Raw genomic sequence first — 6,000 nt, 5'->3', positions numbered from 1 at the left:
CACGTGTTGATATATTTTGTTTTTGTTGGTTGTTGTGCTGAAAATGACTTTTGCTGAATTTGTGTATGAAAGATCCTTCATGTTCACTTAAGATAAAAAATAAAATGTTTGTTTATGATCAGGATAAGTGTGTGTGAGCACATGTTTTTATATCCAAGTGTGGACGTATACTTCAATTGACATCAACCCATTCGGACATATAATATTCATAAAATATTGAAGCGTGCTTTTTGATGGTTAAGATTTGTTTCAGGGTCAAAGGGGCTTTAGGGAGGGAATTATGTCCATAAAAATGTCCATCGGGACAGTAAAACAAGTTTTGTGTGTGTGTGTGTGTGTGTGTGTGTGTGTGTGTGTGTGTGTGTGTGTGTGTGTGTGATCTCACAGACGAGCGGGACATCAGCAGCAGTTTGAGATGATTCGGACTGAGTTCCAGGACTGAATGCAGCTTTGTGTGCAGAACCCAGAGACTTTATATACAAAAGTGGAAGTAGCTGCAATACCACTTAGGGCCAGCAGGGGCTGGCACCAAAAAAACATCTGGCTCCACAGACTCCCATTGAAGTTCTCTCATGAAATACAAAGTCAACAGTTCGCGAAAATCACTCCGTCTTATTAGTTTTCTGGTCCATCTGGAAACAATTACATCATTAATCAGGATATTAGGCCTCAGTGACTGTTTGATTGACAGGCCTGCGGTGCAGTCAGGTTTCTGCTATTGGTGGGCGGGGCGTAGTGTACTCGGGTATCCAATCACATCGAGTCAGATCCACCGCTCGCTCCTCCCTCAGTTCGTCCATATATGGTCACTTCTGGCTCCAAGACATGGAGACATGACGGTCGCTGGTTCAAATCTGCTGTACGTCAAATTTTCATCTACGTCATTAATTACGAAGCTAAAAATAAACATATTTCACTTATTTTAAACACGTATGTATTAAGATACCATAAATACATTTAGTTTGCTTATTTTGATCAAATATTATTAATAAAAATAGATCTTAAAATCATTGCTACGTGATTTTTTTTTTTTTTTGTGATTTCATTTCGACTTTAAAGGCTGTTTGCTTCTCTTCGGACTTCAAACTTTCACGTTTGCTTGGCTCATTTGACACCGAGTGAAAAGATGATGTTCTTGTTTTTGTTTACAGACGTTTGTTGAAGGAAAGCAGAAGGCCGGAGAAAACGGATGGAGCATTCAGTCGGAGCTTCAAACTCTGTCAAGGACATTTTCAGTCCAACGTGTCCCTCAGTTTTCTGATCTGTGGCGATCGATTGATCAGAGTCACAACAGGAAGTTTCTCCAGATCAATCGAACAGAAGTTCTGGCTCGGCTTTCCGAAGTCCACCGAGTCACCGGGTCAGTCACGCTGAAAGGTGACCGATCGCAACAATTAACGCAAATTCAAGCATAAACTGCGCAATATTTTGCGAGAGCTTGCAATTTTCTCGCAAATTTTTCCGCAAAAAACGCATCGTCAGCGGAAACTGTGCTCAAAGTATTTACAGCATAAAGTAAAGTCTTTTCAAACAAAACTCGCTTTACGAACAAACTTTTAGCACCATTGTTTTCTACGTTGAATAAATAAATGTAGCAAAAAAGATTAAAACCAAAATGCTTCTGTGATGTTGCAGCATGATTATTGTGACAGGAAGTGATATCACTTTTCTTTTTCTCAACTTGCACTTTTTTTTCTTTCGAATTCCCACAATTTCTACGCAAAAAACTCACGTGAAACTCCACAAATTACATCATAATTTTCAAGAAAATTGGCCCACAGAAAGCAAACATTTCTGATCGCGATACGATCCTAATTAGTTGAGTTTTGGTTGAATAAATTGAGCATTTCTACATTGGGGTATTAATGATTTATGGGATGTCCTTCATACACAAACAAGAATCCTTGACCTTTACATTTACATTAGAACAGGAAGTTCCTCTGACTTCTTTCTTAACGAGATAATTCCTTGATTGTATTACGTGATCACACACACACACGGACAGACAGACAGACAGACAGACAGACAGACAGACAGACAGACACTTTTTGAATCAAAATAAAATAACAGATTCTCTGTCTTTTATGATTCAATACGAACACACAGCCTCTGTTTTGTCCTTTCTGTTACATATAATCTCTCCCGGACAACACACACACACACACACACACACACACACACACACACACACACACACACTTCCCGCTCAACCTGTCCTTTGGGTCAGCCATGTCCAGGAGGGGGGACAGGGAGGCACGCTCGCCATGGAAACAATCCGTCTCGTGTTGCCACCATGCCATGTGACGGATGGCACGCACACTCGTACACACACACACACACACACACACACACACAGCTTGTGTTTCTCAGCTTGTGTGTGTGTGTGTGTGTGTGTGTGTGTGTATGTATGTGTGTGTGTGTGTGTGGGTATGTGTGTGTGTGTTTATCTTTGCTCTCGTTTGCATTTGCATTTTCTTCCTCGTCACCTTCCACGAAGAGACGAAGTGATGTCAGCAGTCGGTAGGACGTTAGAGCTCCCGGGTGACGCCGATTCAACACCAAATCTCAGGGTTGAGGGTTCGAGTCCCGACGCGTCCTACTTGTCCAGATGTTGAAGCTGTGATTGTGTGTCAGTGGGTGAGTTGAGGGGCAAAAAAAAAAAAAGTCCTTCTGAGATTCTCTAAAGATCGTGTGAGATGAGATTTTATGTCTGTCGGGATCTATTGTTTCTCTATCATAGATTTGGGGACTATATAACGGGGCGGAGTGATTTGTGGTAAAGTGACGAAGCATCCGACCTGTTTCTGTTGTTTCACGTTCTACGGTCAGAAATCAGTTTTTTACTTCTTATTTAAATGTTTTAATTTTAGCCAAATTGAGTCACATGATGTCAATAACTGCACATGTGCAGTAACTTCAAGTGAATTTCCATGTACAACTATAAGAATACAATTTTTGTACGAAGATTTATCATAACTATCGTATAATAACGGTATTTTCATGTTCAATTACTAATCAACAAACTTATTTCTAATATTCGGAGACAGATTTCGAAGTGACTGAATAAACATTCACATCTTATCTTAAATACGTCTAATAAACCAATTACAACTAATGATTAATGGAAGTAAATCATTAGGTCGCCGAAGGAGAGTCTCTGGAAATGAAAGCTAATTTTAATTGTCTTTTGTTTAATAATAATAATAATAAAATGTATTAATTTCTCAAGTTTTTATTTATTGTTGTGATTTCTAAGTGTTTATTAATGCGTTTGTGAACAAATGGCTTTCTTCCCGTGGACGTCTAAGCCGAAGCTAATTTACAACAACACAACGAATGAAGAGAAGTTGTAAATACTTATGCATTAAAAATATATATATATATATATATGTTTTTTTTACAATGACATCATCAATAGATTATGAAACGTTTGCTTGCAAATGCTAAAACATTGATGACAAACAGGATAGAAAATGGAATCATATAATTGTCATCAGGATGGAAGTGAGCTTTGAGATGTCAGTGATTTAACATGTAGTTTCTCCTCTCGCCACTAGAGGGCCTCGGTGGCTCGGTTTGAAGTAAACAAGCTGCTCCGTCCTCGCTGCTCTGATCCGTTGACTGAAAACAAAACCTCTGATCTGTCCGGTAAACAGACGTCATCCCAGTCCAAACTTTCTGCCAACTTTCACCTCGCTCTGTTTGCTCTCGCTCATCTGATGCCTTTTTTTTTTTTTTTTTTTTTTTTTTCCCCCCGCTTCTCCTTTCAGGACAACACAAAGAATAAATGTACTCTCCTCCCGTCCAGCTGGATGTCTGAAACCAGAACAAACTTGACGACCAGCTGCCGTCCAGATAACACAGTTTCTTCAAATGATGACTCGAAGGATGAGAGAAGACTTCAGATTAACGAGGCCGAACGGAGAAAAATTCAATGAATGATTTACATTCCTGCGTCCCAGACTCGCTCGCTGAACATCAGAAGTACGAGATTAGATTATGAGACCTCTCCGAAGCCATAAAACACACACACACACACACACACACACACACACACACACAAATGTTGATTAATCCGCCACAGAAAATAGTTCTGCTAAATTCCCCGAACATGAAATTAGAAGAAGCATTAAAACAAACAAAAACAACGTCTTTAAAATACCAATGTCAGAATAAAAGAAAGCGAACAGCAAAAGGTCCGAGAAAGTTAGAGAGTAAATATCGATATATTTTTTTTATTTTTTATGTCATTTCTTCAGTCTAAATTTTGTACTTTAAATAAACTGAATTAGCGCCTAGCGGTTGTAGGCCTCCGCTGAACACTAAAGTTGTAGTTTTACACGCATGTCGGTTCAAATCCATACAGACGCTGAACTCACCGTGACCTCGACCTTTGACCCACAAATGCTCAAAAATCCTCAAATCTAAAGTCCAAGTGAAACGTTTGTGCCCAAATTTAAAGAGCATAAATTTTTTTTTTTTAAAAACACAAAATCATGCGATAAAGTGACTCAATTAAATAAATAACAAATCCGGTTTAAAAATAAATCCTCAAAGATATTGACATCTAACTTCCTCCGAGGCAGCAGATGATCCGTGAGTAAATTTGATCCCCGATGTTATAATAAAACCTGAATGAGCGACGAAGCGTTGGCGCTGTCGGACACATCGGCAGCGTTTAATAATAATAATAATAATAATAATAATAATAATAACAATAACAATAGGTGAGAAAAGACAGCATTAAAAACAATGAGATTAATGACTAACCAATCATAGGAGGTTGTTTCTTTCGTTTTATATAATCGTGTTTTAGTTGCTCTTTAAGAAATAAAGTAGTAAATTAGATGGAGTATTTTGTAATGTTGGCATCTTTCAACTTCTTCCTGTTTACATTGAGCCGATCTGACTCCATCTGATTGGGAACGTGAGGACGCTATGCCCCGCCCACCTAACCTGACTGCACCACAGGCCTGTCAATCAAACAGACACCCACCCAAACATGCCGCTTTTTGAGGTCTAATATCTAATAACCGACGGGATTATTTTCAGATAGGCCGTCAGACAACTGACGAGAAGGAGCGACTCTCGCTAACGACACCATAATAAATTGTGAAAACAAATGTATGGACTTTGTATTTAACGAGAAGTTGAATGGGAGTCTATGGAGGCTTTTTGGAGCCGACCTCTAGTGGCACTCGGTGGTATTGCAGCTTTAAGGCACTCCTACATCTTCAGATGAACACACCTGACACGTGTGTTTTTCAGGACAAAAAACAAAACCCACGGAGATCAGGCATGGGCTCAGGGTGAATGCGTCGCCACGGAAACCACCCCCGCTGAACTTTTGTTCCCGGTGTGCCGTGGCCTTGCTCGAACTGGTAAAGTGACGGCAACGAGTCACGAGGAGAGGAAAAAGCCCGGCAAAGTTCATCGGGCCAATCGGGAGACGGGGAGGGCGGGGCCGAGCGAGCAGCAGGGAAACGGAGCAGCTGGGCGAGTGTGTGTGTGTGTGTGTGTGTGTGTGTGTGTGTGTGTGTGTGTGTGTGTGTGTGTGAGAGAGTGTGTGTGTGAGTGTGTGTGTGTGAGTGTGTGTGTGTGTGAGTGTGTGTGTGTGTGTGTGTGAGTGTGTGTGTGAGTGTGTGTGTGTGTGTGTGTGTGTGTGTGTGTGTGTGTGTGAGAGAGTGTGTGTGTGTGTGTGAGTGTGTGTGTGTGTGTGAGTGTGTGTGTGTGTGTGTGTGTGTGTGTGTGTGTGTGTGTGTGTGTGTGTGTGTGTGTGTGTGTGTGGTTACACACACTGTAAAAAAAATAACAGACTACAGAAGAGACCATCCACATGTAGTGATTCAACAGTGATAAAAAATTTTAAAAAATGATGTCAGATGCATCAAATATGATCCGACTGTTTAATATATTAAAAAGTAAAACGGAAGTTTTGTGGAAAATGTTGTGTTGAATGAACATGAATTAAACAGCATCTGAAGCTCTTATTTTGAAGGC

At 40.2% G+C, this 6,000-nt stretch overlaps 1 long non-coding RNA gene across 1 annotated transcript; it reads left to right on the top strand.

Moving 5' to 3' along the window:
• The first annotated feature begins 2,517 nt into the window (after positions 1-2,517).
• On the top strand, positions 2,518-5,968 carry LOC138210500 (uncharacterized). Its single transcript, XR_011179260.1, has 3 exons — positions 2,518-2,637; positions 3,558-3,648; positions 3,771-5,968. It is a non-coding gene; the product is annotated as an uncharacterized lncRNA (long non-coding RNA).
• The last annotated feature ends 32 nt before the right edge of the window (positions 5,969-6,000 follow it).

This window comes from Embiotoca jacksoni, unplaced genomic scaffold, assembly GCF_022577435.1.
Source record: "Embiotoca jacksoni isolate LCO1_2020_lvr unplaced genomic scaffold, fEmbJac1.0.p SCAF_46, whole genome shotgun sequence".
Lineage (NCBI taxonomy): Eukaryota > Metazoa > Chordata > Actinopteri > Embiotocidae > Embiotoca > Embiotoca jacksoni.
The sequence above is the reverse complement of the archived record's forward strand: the minus strand, read 5'-3'. Positions and strand labels throughout refer to the sequence as shown.